Here is a 14,206-nt window from a genome sequence, read left to right on the forward strand (position 1 = left end):
AATTATTGGCAGGCGTCCTGTTATGTCGAGCCATCTTAATAGTCACTATTGGGCGCGCTTAAGTGTGACTTGAGATTTTTCTGACAGTTTAGCAGGCCGGGGCCTTTGCTATGAATTGATAAGGCAAGCGGCATTATATTTGCAGATTGTGCCCGCGTGGCTTCCTTCTTAGCCTGACATTAATATTGATAAAGGTAAATAGCCTGTGTCACGTCACAGATGGAAGATCAGCTCTGGAAAATGACATACTGTATGAACCATTTATTGTTGGTATTATTACAATAAAAGTGCTTAAAGACATTTTCGCATCTATTTCAGCATGTTAATGAGGAACTAACTAAGTACTAACTTGTATTAACTTATTTTATTTTATATTAAAGCAGAGAACAAATTCAGTTCTCTCACAATCTTAAACAGTTCCCAGTTATCGCAATATTATGTCTGGTAGAATGTTAGCCCCTGTCTGTAATTGAAATATCTCGGACTGCAGTTTTCGAATATTTTGGTATTTGGCTATCCTATTTTGGGTATTCCGATACAAATATATATAATGTTGTTTTTTTTTCTTCTTTTTTTCTGCTTGGTTAAAGATAGAGAAGACAAAAAAGATTTCCACTAAACAATAACCAGCCAACTGGCTTTAATTTTTAGATAATCAACATTTTATACTTAAATTTAAACTGTGAAAACATTAGCAGCAAGCTATTTTCGTCTCTACCATTTAGACGAATCTCTCCCCACTTACTTTGGTCAACGAGACATAGTGATTTCAAAACCAGAATAGCTATGTTGACAGCCTAAACGGCACATTCGAGTTTTCCTGGCTGGTATGTTAAAAAGTAATCAATTGAAACAGCAACTGTGTCAACTGTAAACTGTTTGGCTGTCGCGAGCCTAACGCTGACCAGCAAATGCTTGACCCGTTACAAAATGCTAGCAACAAGCACCATACAAATACATTGTCAGCATAATTCTGTCATTTTTTTTAGCACCCGAAATTGGCATTTGAATGTAATTTCAGGATGTCATAGAGTTATTGAAGTCACGAGCAAGCGTTTGTTGAGATGGCAAACAGCCCCAAAGAGAGCTGTCAATTGAGCCGTTACCCCGAGACAAGGTGCCGCGAAAAATTTCAAAAGAAAAGCATACCTGAGCATTGATGGCCATGTATTATTTTGCAAGGTTTATTTTGAAGTTGGCCTTTTAAATGTGTTGACGGTATGTTACTGTCATGCACACCATAAAACAATTGTTGGTGTGGTTAGCTTGACCTCTTCTTGGCGGTGTACACGAAAATAAGCAGGTACATGAAGCAGAAAATTAATCAAGATTTCAATTCAGAACCTAAAAAGAAGAATTTTAAAGCCTTGCTGAAATTCGGATTGTTTTCTGCTGCGTACAAATGAGCCTCTGCTTACTCAGGCCAATGTGAGAACAGTTTCCGTTTCAATGAAATTATAAACCCAGAATCTAAAAAAAAAACGAACCGTAAAGCGCACATGAGCCCACATAATGACAACAGAAGCATGGATTACATTTTCACTCATGGTTGCAGCACTTCTTCTCCAAGCTGACAAATTACACTTATCAATTAGTTTTGCCCACTGTTTCCCAAACTTTACAGAGCCAAGGTAATTTAAACTTCTAATTAGGTACCACAAAAGAAAGCTACAACAGTGAAATGGCACACTAACGACTTCCGAACAACAAGTGGACAGGTTTCTTGAATGTAATTAAGTCGGGTAGCATCTGTATTTTTTTTCTCCCAGCAGAAGCAGGAGGGTTTCTGTGTTGAACACGATTCTTGAAAGTCTGTATGCGAGGGAGGGAAAAGTGCATTTCAGAAAGCGGCCTGTTTGTGCTTCGACGTCTTCGGGACGCCTGTCACATTCATATGACTTCACCTGGAATGCTACGCCGTTGTGCTCCGACGAGCCGGGGAAACATCACAACAGGATCGGATCGGGGCGGGGGTGAAGACGAGAGCCTCTTTTAACTTTCCTAACTCCTCAAGTTCTCCAAGCGACGCCTGTGCGCCCGCAGCTTCTTTTTTTTCCCAACGACGGCGCCCCCGCCTGCCGTGAATGAAGAAGGGCTCGCGAGAAAGGAACAATGTAGTCATTACCAGTCACTTTTGTGTCACTTTGTCAGGCAGCAGTTTTCCCTGCTGCTCCGCTTGTGATGCATACGCCGAATCGCACCTTCGTCGCGCGGCCTCGGCAGCTGCGCTATGTAGAAGCGTAAACAAAATAAGAAAAAAAGAGAACACAGACGGCAGTTTAGTCTCCGACAATGCATTCTGTATTTCAGTGTGTTTGGATTTGAGGTGACAAAGTGTCACAGTAATCCATCAAAGGGGTCGCACTTCTTCTCAGATTCACAATGTCAGTGGTCTCCAACGATAGGGGCTCGAACCGGTACAGAGCCGCGGGGCACTTTGGACCGGATTGCGTCCGGCCACACAGATGAAACAAAGAAAAACTGACAGTACTTTTTATTTCTTGTTTGATGCTGAAAAATATTTTGTTTTGAAAGCGATCACCTCTCTGTTACATGCATCTATGACGGACTATTGACGCATGTCAAGATGCTTAATGTCTCAGTCGCATTACGCTAATATTAAACCCTCAATCTAGCGCAAGCTAGCTAGTTTCCCCCCTCCAACGAACCTTTTAAAAGTGAGCATTTAAGACAAAGAGCCAGCAGAGGCTTATATAGAACTTAACAGCTCATGAACCAAAATGCTCACGCTCTCCTATTAAAGTGAGGCCCAGTTTGCAAGATTAGCCAGCTAAGCTAACATGTCTTCATGTTGCAGGCTGCAACATTTGTTTACAAAACAAATGCCAATCTAGAAAGTGGTTAGTTAGGTTAGCAACATGTCTCTGACCAGGCTGCTCAGTACAGTATGGGTAAAGCACATAAAAGTATACGTTCCAAATGAGTACTGCAAAGTATGCTGTGTTTGGTTGGCAATGTGAAGATATTCAGCTTCGAAGCTATCTTGGAAGGGTGAATATGCATGAAACATTTTTTTTTTTACTTTCTTTCTATGACAACTGTCGATTCTGTTAAATATTCACCAAATGGCAACTGTGTAGCAAGCATCAGCCTCTTGTTCCAGTAAAATAGCAAAAGGCAACCCAAAGTAATTGCTAAATTGGAATTGCTTCTATAAAAACAGTTGTGTCACAGGACCACCTGCTCAACCATTAAGGATGAGATTAAACAAAATAAATTTGGTGTTACAATGGTGTTTCTGAAAAGCCATTTTGCCAATTGCGCTGCCTGTGCCACATGCACTGATCTGTGACACTACCTGACAATGTATTAGAAGTGCTTGCCCCACATGGTAAACTACAGCCACGCGTTTTACTGTCTTTATGAGTGCTCAACTGTTTTCTTTCCACTCCAGGCTAGCTTACTCTCTTGCCTCTCCGGAACACCTTAGCTATTGTCCCCATTCATCATGTGGACGAGATCTGTTCTCTGCGTTGGCCCTGCAGTCGAGAAGAACAGCACGAGACAGGATCACACCTTCGAAAAAGGGTGAGTGCAGCAATGACAACCAAAGAAGGTGGAACGTGTTTCGCATTCTTGATCCTTGGGGAATTTTGTCAGAAGCATGTCACTAATAAGACACCTGGGAACTGTTTTGAACTGCGATAAAAGGTCCAAAATGTCTTCTTTAAAAGCAACAACATAAAACTGTCTTCGGTGGTGGAAAAAAGGCTGAAGCAGCAAAAATATTTTTCATCATCAGTGACTTCCACCTCAAGGGACTTGGGCAATTCCAGATTAAAGACTTTGCGACCAAGGAAAAATAACCAATTACGCTACTAGTCGACGGTTTTAATGACGATAAATAAACATGCCCAAGTATCTTCGCCATGGCCGAGTTATTTGCTTTGATTAGCAGCAGCATGCTCAGACGTCCCCGTCCGATTCGAGTCATTGTCGACGTTCAAAATGAAATTATGCCGCATCTCGTGCAGATATTAGTGTGAAAGAGCGACTGGCCCGCGGCTACAATAATCCTCTCTTAATCCTGACCTAATGAGACCACGCAGAAGAAGAGGGTTCAAACTTGAGTAAATGAGAGTGTTGAGGGCTGATACAGTACATTACAGTACACATTCTCAATCCATTAATCAAAAATTCTGCCCCCAGAGAGAGGTACACTGGTGCGAGGCCAGTTAATGATTTAAAGACAAACAGAAGTATCTTAAAATCAACTCGAAAGTGCACTGGGAGCCAGTGAAGAGAATCTGAGATTGGGGTTCTGTGCTCCCTCATGCAAGCTTCAGTTAAAAGGTGAGCAGCAGCATTTTTGACCAGTTGGAGACGTTTGAGGAAGGACTGGCAGATTCCAAATTAAACATTACAGTAATTTAGCCCAGATGTAACAAAGGCATGGGTTACTGTTTCTAAGTGCTGCTGGGAAAGAAAGGACTTCACCTGAGCCACCTAGCTAAAATGAAAGAAGTTGGATCGAACAACAACACTGATTTGACGATCATGAGGTTATCTCTCATCTCACATGAACCTGTTCCGCGGTTATGATCGTCTCACATCCGTGACATTCGTCCAAATATAACAGCGATCACAATAATTTAAATCACATTGAAACTGCCTGCATTTGTATGGTATCATCAATGACTTGGAAGCAATATTTCAAAAAGTGTGTGTGTGTGTGTGTGTGTGTGTGCACGCGTATATAGGCAGATGTGTATTATCTGACATGTAATTAAGGTTGGAGCTCAACACACACGCACACACGCATATACTCGTGCAGTGCACAAACACGCACGTGACTTCCAGGACTGTCAGATTAGAGCAGGTCCTTAATTTGTGTGACTTTCTGGAGTTTCACTAGCTAATGAGATGGGGCTAATTGCCATCGTTACTGTAATCTCCCGAGGCGCAGCTAGCAAGGGAGGGCTACACGTTTAAAACATACACTCAAGTGATCACACTTAAAAAGCTGCCAGCACAGCTAAAGGTCATTAGCGGCAATGTGATGTCGAGGCGAGTGCGTTTAACGCCGCCGAAGTTCACTGAGGTTAAAACATTCATTTGCTAATTCTAGGTATGCACGTTGCGAAAAAAAAAAAACATGCTGTAATTACAAGAGGGGAGGGTGGTGGTGGTGAAGGGCCGCATGAACAAGAATGCAATTTTCCTGGCAATTTAATAATGGTTCACTCTCACAATACTCGTATTTTTAATAATATGCCTAACTTAAAATACACATACACATTCTAATAATATGAATAGTATACACTAATATACAGCTTGACTAATATTACTGCTACTACCGTCAGAAATAAAAATGCAATTTTTAAAACATCTAATGTTTGTTAATACATTCTTAGTTTAATTTACAAATACTATTAATATATTATATTTATTTCTCTTGTTAATAGAGTCCAAAACATGATTATGAGAGGTTCAACTTTTTCCATTAAGATTTTTTTGTGCCTACAGTCACAGTAGCAGTGATAAAATTAGAAACTAATCAGTATATAATAATTATAATAATAATAATTATTATTATTATTGTTACATTGCAATTATTGAATTGGTCACCTGCTACTAATATTTTATCAGTTTGAGTTTTCCTTTTTTTTTTTTTTAAATAAACCTTTGTAATATTTTCAAGGCCGTAAACAACCACAATGTCAGCTGTTGACGATACCGTGCATTCTGCAATTAACATAATACAGTCAGTCATATCACACTAAGCTGGGTCATCATCATGAGCATGCTATCGACTCTCAAGTCTGGCTCGGTTCCGAGTCATTGGAATGAGAACGGTAGCTAATGTTATCGCTAATGTTAGCATTAGTGTTAGTATTCCCGCCGAAGATGGACGGATCATGCGCGTGGCAGCCGGTGCTCGTCTGTCCACGTCGAGAGACAGGTGGAGCTGCCGAAGCCCTGGCGTTGTGTTACTCCAAGCGAGCAGCCAAGTGCTTCATGCCAACATTAAAATACACGAAACACACACGCAAACACACAACTTAAGGCGCTTGGATTGACAGTGTTCTTTTTCTTAAGTCTGCGTCAAAACAATAATATTGCCTCTGTTGCCACGACAACACAAGTAAACAACATATGCTGTTCCCGTTTCCACTGATATCCAAAGTTGGTAAAAGTACTCGCACTGTGTACTTAAGTACAAGTACAGATAGTAAAAGTTATTGCACTGAAAAAAAAATGCTTTCCTTCTCGGGATTTAGAACTGACGAAACCTTTTGGATCAAAGGTGTTGGAACAGATACCTGAAAAATATACTTAAGTACAAACACAAAGTGTTCATACCTCGTTATTTCTCACTACAGCCGATATCCTCTTCATTTTAAAAACACCCAGCAAGGGCATGCTTGTCATGACACAGCAGAAAAGACGAGCACTTTTTTGGGGGCATGTGTTGATTTTGCTTTGTGATGCTAAAATATGGCGGGGGAAGTTTGCTTTAGCGCCACGGGGGGAAACTAAGCCCTGCCACCTGTTCACCAGATCCACAAGCTTTATTAAATATTCGAATTTAAAAAAAAAAAAAAGTAAGAAAGAAAACAAAGCATTTCCTGTATGCCTGTGGCACAGCATCTGAAGACCTGTCCTATTTTTAGGCCACAGAGGCCCCGTCTTTTAACCTCAAAGATGGTACGACCACATGTTTCCTGGACTAGAAAAAACACAGTAGTGGACTGACTATCTTGATGTCGACAAAATGGACTGATGAATGATGGACAAATATATATATATATACACACACACAAAAAATATTTTAACAAAAGAAAAAGTAGCTCATCCTGCAGTCGCCTGCAGTGAGCTATCAGATGTTTTTTTTGTTTTTTTTGTCGTTAACAACAGGCGTACTGTCAGACTACCCAATTGTTGCATGCTTCGGTCAGTCCATCGGCAAAAGTCCATCAGGGAGGTGGGACAGGCAGCTGCAGCATTATATGCACGTGCGTTTGTTCTCTGTTCAGAAAAGGCAAATAAATAAATAAAATAAAAGAGGCTATGAAGCTATTCCTGGATGGTGGGGAGAGGGCAGTATGTAAATGTATTCATGTGTAACAACAACTGTTTATACTACCATATGTACCACTAAATAAAAATTAAGTTCAAATTTAACTGTCGGCTTATATTGAATATTTGGAAAATTGCACGCTTCCAACTTTGGAGTCCATAAAAGCCAGCTTGGTGTGGAACAATCGGTCGATGTTTCTCCTTGACACTTGCTCTCTGGTCAAAACGACATAATCAACCTTCCACAGACCTTAACCCTTCCTGCTGACTGCAGACAATGTTTACAAAGCGTTCCCGGGCAAGAGATGCCATGTTTGTTTTGCAATCCCATGTGAGAAGCCCCACAAAGCCACGTACCTCCTAAATGAGCGCCCAGTAACGGGCACGGGGGGCGGGAGCACAGGCTCTAAATAACGCACATGTGCCACTGAGCCAAGATGGCTGCCATCCGTGATACGCAGGGCAAAAATAGCGAATCCGCATAGTTAGATCGAGTTCACACGGACGCGCACGCAGACTTGTCTCCTCATAAATTCAAATGGCTTGTAGTGACGGTGTCAAAACACTTTGGAGAGCTCTGTTATGCCAGTTACACGCTACCCTCTGCTTAACGACACGTAGGCATAGTTGATGCTGAAATCAAAGTACACCGGCTCACAATAGGATCTGAGCAACATTTAGCCTTGTAATGGCAAACCTTGACCACCTGTTTTGGTGCTCTGTAATACGCTTGGACCAGCCAGCAACCTCTAATTTGAAAACAAATTTGATTGAATGATCGAAATAGAAATACAGTGACCTCCAAGTTTATTTTCTTTTTCTGACAGAAGGTGGACTGCAGGCCTCCTCGGTGTAATCATGACTTAGCAAACGCCCAGCACCACCACCAGACAAGAAAGCAGCGGAACGTCAAATTCTATTTATCGCGATCAGCAATCATTGAGAGGTTATAGACACAGAGGTCCTGACTGCACTCAATATTCTGTTAAACAGACACAGCATGAAACACGTTGGGTTTTTCACGGAGATCAGTCGGTTTAAACGCTTGTTAAAATCACTCCAAAAATAAAGAGAGAAAAAAAATATAAAATGAAAATGCCTTTGGAATGCCACATCAAGCCAATCAACTGTTCCACTCCACACGGGTAGATCAAACTCGTATTGACTGGAAGGCGGAAGGCAGAAATGGGTGGGTGGGGGCGGGGGGGACAAACACCTGAAAGGGGAGATAAAGTGAGCCACTCAGCGTTCGGCTCTTCAGAAGCACGTCCTCCATTTCCAGGCAGTGTATCAGTTTTTGAAAGCTGCCACTTTAATCCCATTTGCATTCACAGGAAGGCGCTTGGAATACTTTTACTTTAAGAGGGGTATACACATAACAATAATCTCTCCGATTTGAAGCACCCTCCATTCTGACCAAGGTTGGCAAAGACTGATGATCGGATACCTCTGAAAGATGATCCTGCGGTGTAGGGTGTCAATCCGCGACTCAGCCCAAGTAGATGTTGACCACACACATACAATTTTGCAATCATAAACGTTGAACATGTTTTATATTCACCATTGTCGACCCTAATTGTTGTGTTATGAACAGGTTGGGGAGAGAAAAAAAGAATCTATATTAACACCCCTATCTCCACAGGATAATTGCTCAAGATTAACATGCGCATATAAGTACTTCCCTTACGACAAAGACCAAGATTCCTAGCGGACAGAGCAAGACCATGCGCAGAACACAAAACCAATGTATCGTTCCAAGAGGACAACCCAATCCTGTTTATGTGATCAAATATTCTGGTTAAAAAAGGGGTCACCCATGGTTCTTTTTTAAAAACCTTACACGCATTGACGTGGTTTATTTAAAAAAAACTGAATGCTGCCAATATTCTGGTTTTAAAAGGGTCAATGACTGCATGTGAACGACGTCACTGTCTTGAGCAGGTAATGGACTGTCATGCGTGCACATTGGCTGAGAATTAAGTACTTCCAGTGGTTCCCCTGGCGGAGAAAGTGAGTGAGAGCGAGAACAAGAGCCACGGGCTTATAGCTCCACGCCGACTGATTTGTGAATCTCTTCTACTTAAACAGCTCTGCGCCACTGTGCACACGTTTGGGTAAGGGGGGAACGGGGGGAGGCTTCCACCCATTTGCACATTAATAAACCTCGCGAAACATTTATTAAACGCTGGGGGGAAAGAATTGACGGTATTTACACTTGAAGATCCTCCAGGATTCACGAGAGCGTGTTTGCTTGGCGACTTGCAATCGCTAGGCCGCATGCAAGGGAGGCTTTTGCTGTCGTGTAATGACGTCTTCTGTCTAATTACCACGACTGCCAATAAGAGTGGCGATGATGGAGGGGAACACACCATTAACCCCGTTTATTTTAATCGACATGAGCAGAGGCAGTCACACAAGACCTCTGGTACGCTGATTAGAAAATCCAATATTCAATTTGAGGTTGTATTTTGTGAAACGCTCACAATGGAGTTGATATGTGCATTACATGTTATTAGTCTATAGACCTGTAGAGGCAAAATAGAATGGGGTTATTTCTTTTAATGCCCAGTTAGCCGGAGTCTCACATGGTGTCATCTGTGGGCATTCATGCAACTTTACTGGAGATTTAAAAAAAAAGATGACCTAAATAAAATGTCCTTAACAGGGGTGGCGCAACTTTAGCATTTTTTTGTTCATTCATGAAAAAAAAACATTCATTTAAAAAATATGCTTTTGTCACCTCAACATACATTTTTTTTAATCTAATCGTAGGTCTAGTAATCGCGAATTATATTACATGGATGGTGCCTCACGGTTCAGATTTTAGCAAACGCAATTCCTGAACATCATAATTTCAGCATGTAGCAAGTGCAATGCACTTACTTCGTCACTTGTTCACCACTTGATAAGTGCCATGTTTGATTTATAAAATGAACACATGGTCATTTATAGATGAGGTAGAGATAAAATTCCAATGTTTTTGTAAAACGTCGCTGTCGGGCGGAATCCTTGTACTGTCAAAATGACAACTTTACTGTCAAAATGACAACTTTACTGTCAAAATGACAACTTTACAGAGTGTCAAACAAATGCCAGATTGTTTGAGTTCTCAGGAACCGCTTCACTCAGTTTGTATTCATTATATAACTATTGCACACTCACATCAACATAATGCTACCTAAAAATAAAATACATTAATTGGCTAATTTAAAGTTGGCATTGATCAAGAAAACAAGAAAGAAAAACAAAGCCGGCAGCGGTGTACTTCAAAGTCCCTGATCACATAATTTGACCATATTTGGACACCCGAGGTTTCCGCCAGACAGCGACGATATAAATTTAGCAATGAGTATGATAACACAACTCATTCTTATTTTCCCGCTCACTGAGTTGCATTCTCACATGATGTCGTTTGCAATGCCTTTGAAGTATTGTAAAATGTGCGAGACAATATACATATGAACTCACAATTCTACAACCCCACAGTCTCAATAATTCTTAAAAAACAACTTGTAGGTTATCAATGCCGATGAGCTACCTCTACATGTGCCGCTTAGCTGTGAGCCTTGATTAAATGTGTGTGTGTGTTCTTTAAGGGTCCCCCCCTAGCCCATTAGAATGAACGCCAACAGACCCAGACGCTTTTCATGTGTGACACTCACTCGCACGCACACACACTTTAAACCTAACCCCCCCAACACCACCACTCCATCCGTCGTGCGGGAGCTTTGAGGGGGTGCTGTCCATACGGAGGCTGTGGTCCTCTCAGTGTGCCACATCAAACTCTATAAAGGGAATCATTTATGTGCCACTCCCCATTACTGAACAGCATGGAGACAGCTAATGAGGGCCGAGGCAAAAGGAATATATCCACCACTTTGCTGGCAGGGGAAGAAAACTGGCGGTCTTTGGGGAGTCATTGTTTTCAAGGAGGTGGTGGGGGGGTACAAAAGGAATTTGTGTGTGTGTATACCCGCTTCATCTTGCCTTTTTTTTATTTGCCGCCTCAACAGCTTGAGGTGAAGAGTCTGCAAAACACACATCGTTTTGTGAATGGGTATTTACTTCTGTGTGTGTGTGCGTGTGTGTTTCACTGCTAATGTGTAAATAAAATACCCCGGTGGTGAGTTGTGAGGGTGTGTGAGCTAATGGACACCTTCGTGCGTTTGCAGTGTACGCTGAGACACACACACACACACACCCACACCCCCCCCCCACACACACACACGATGAGGTCTAGCACTGCTGATATATATATATATATATATATATATATATATATATAAAAAGTAGGTAGCTGTGACATTTCCAATTTGCCATGCACCAGCCCACTCCATTTTCTTCCCTGCTGCCTCTTACATGCTAGAGTAAGCCTCCAGGATTGACAATAATTACAGCCCGCATAAAATGAAGAGGGTAATATGAACACAGCTTTGCCATAATTGCCTTTTCATTATTTGCTAACAGTGAGCTATTCAGTCATAAGAAAGAGATTGCATAGTAATTGGCTGACAAAGGGAGGCTGCGGCTCTTTTCAGAAGTCTTTTTTTTTTTTTTTTGGGGAAGGGGGTGTGTGCATGTGTGTTACTGTGAAGGATTTCTTCTCCTTTTTTATATGATTATTAAAAATCTCAAGCATTAAAGTGTAATTTAAAACTACGATTTTCATCCGTGAATGGAAATCTGGGTATTAACACGAGCGTCCTATTTAGAGTGGAACATCCTATTAGCAGTATTAGCACTATTTTTGGTAACTTTCCATATCGGGGCCGCCTCTCAGCCCAAATGGGATTTGGAGACAGCTTTGTTTCTGATCAACAACCACACAGTCTTGTTTATATGCGTCTACTGCTAATTTATTGGCTAACATGTGCTTATTCAGTGTTAAGTGAGCATTTGGCAGTGGGAACGCAGCCTCGGTGCACAAAGGGACACGCAGCTTTCAGTGCAGGGTGATCACAAATGGGGAATGGTGGCAATTTAATGAGGAGAGAGTCTTACTTTCATCCTCCCAGACAATATGACAAGGGCTTTAGAGCACACACCGAAACCAATCATTTTGCAAGACTAAAATGCGTTATTTTATTTATAATTACTAACCCTGGCACCCCTTTTTTGTTCGGTTTCTGGCATATTCTTTTTATTTTTTTAATTTTTGGGGAAAAAAAACATTTGTATGTTTATATATGCCATGTTATTTTGCTATTGTGGTGTAATTCTTATGGCAATAAAGTGAGATTATTATATTTTTTAAAAATCTATTGCAGTGGAACCTCAAATTATGAACTTAACCCATTCCGTCAGCCTGTTTTTAATGCTCATAAACCGAGGTCATGTTTCCCATTGAAATTAATGGGAATACAATTAATCCGTTCAAGGCCCAAATGTATTTATTTTGTCTGTTTCTTTTCTAATTCATGTGTTGATTTTGGCAAACCGGCCCAGGAAAAAATAAAATCCGTGGGAACTCACATTGTCATTTAAAAGATAAATTTGCTTCAAATTTCAGTTGATTGTTTTTATAATTTTCCATATTCTACCTGAGACGTTGTTATTGTTTCGCAATTCATTTATGAGTTTATTATTATATTTAATTATATTTAAATTTATTTTATGTGACCGTATGACAACAGTATAGTATACTTGTTTTATAATGACGTTGTATTTAATTTGTATTTGTAGTTTGTGTTATTTTACTTTCTTTTTTTAATTCCAGTTTGATTATTTACTTTTATTTCTATTTTGTTTGAATCAATCAATATTTATGATGACAATATTGTGACTCACACTTTGTCAGAATCATTGCACATTTATTTTTATTTAATTTTATTATTTAGAGATATGAATATTTTATAAGCTATCAAACCATTCCAAAGATGTGATTGTGTGATTGGCATGAACTCATTTCCCTAATGCTCAATATGTTAATAAAATATGATGTGGAATTTTCAAACATTTGTTAGTACAAGTAAACACTTCAACAAACACTTTACTCCTAATAGATAGCCTCTCTGAAAACCATTCATCTTGTTAGCTCAAGTAGCCCCGCCTCTATCATTGAATCAAAACCTCCAAGCCAATCAATATGTATCTCATACAGACCGCTCTTGACTCGCTCGCCATAACCGTTTAGCTCGAGTGCTCGCCTGAGGGGTGAATAAATTACATTTGCAGATTTACAATGCTCTCATTGGTCATCTGGTGTTGCCCGGGCATTAGCACATATTTAGCTGCGGCTGCACATTAAAGACGAGGTCGATAAAGACGAGCGAACAAGGGAGGCCAAGCACATGTAAGAGAGTAAATGGTGGTTAATGTGATTGCGCCACGAGTGCATTATCCACTCTTTAACTTCATATCGACGCTTATGATTTTATTGGACGTATAAATAGATTTAGACAGGTTGACAATTGTGAGTTTAAGCAAAAGCATTATTTTGGTAAAACTTTGTTGAGTGGTGAATCTTGAGGACAACTTTACAATCGAGAATGTACACTTACAAATATATTGCTGTGAACTTTAACATCAAAGAAAATATCAGATAGTGTTTGATTGTAGCGACACTGTGAATGTGCTTTTGCACCACCCACCAGGCCTGGAGGGGAATTAAGACCGCCTGTACTGCAAATGTATGACTTTTATTTGGGCATTGCCAGATAAAAGTTGGCAAATATATTTCAATTAATTTTTTTAGTTAAAGGAGTCATTGGTTCTTAACAGTTTAAAACAGCTACCTGGTGTCCAATTACGCTAATATTGTTGTAATTGTTGCAGTCGGAAATGAGCCTATTTAGAGGGTCAGGTGCCTCTCATATAAAAAAGACATTGTTCTCACCAATGTCAGGTATGGCTCTGGCTATCATAACAAACCTGGGTGAAACTAGCGTGTACTTTTTTCTTTTTTGCAGTTCATAACTGTACAAAATAAAAGTATGGAACACTTACCAGAAGCTAACGCAGATAATGCAGTTAGCTAACGCTAATCAGAGATCATTGGGGATCGTGATGACAGACCTTCCAATAAACTAACAAGGTTTTTATTTATGTATTTATTTTACTGTGTTAAATTGTAGTTCTCAACCTGTTGCCTAAATAATAAGCAAGTGTTTAATTTTTTTGGAAGCACAACTTTTTATTTGATAAGCTATAAATAAGCTAATATAAA

General features: G+C 40.3%; 1 long non-coding RNA gene across 2 annotated transcripts in view; it reads left to right on the plus strand.

The window, feature by feature from the left end:
* Positions 1-14,206, plus strand: part of LOC148337007 (uncharacterized) — a 37,856-nt gene that overhangs the window by 2,763 nt on the left and 20,887 nt on the right. The window contains exons 3-4 of one of the 2 annotated variants that reach the window (XR_015843103.1): positions 3,416-3,549; positions 7,869-7,959. This is a non-coding gene — a long non-coding RNA (uncharacterized LOC148337007). Of the gene's footprint in view, positions 1-3,415; positions 3,550-7,868; positions 7,960-14,206 lie in introns of those variants that run through there. The other variant, XR_015843104.1, reaches the window with a different exon arrangement.

This window comes from Idiotropiscis lumnitzeri, chromosome 5 (genome assembly GCF_059441095.1).
Source record: "Idiotropiscis lumnitzeri isolate Australia: NSW breed Sydney's pygmy pipehorse chromosome 5, RoL_Ilum_1.0, whole genome shotgun sequence".
Classification (NCBI taxonomy): domain Eukaryota; kingdom Metazoa; phylum Chordata; class Actinopteri; order Syngnathiformes; family Syngnathidae; genus Idiotropiscis; species Idiotropiscis lumnitzeri.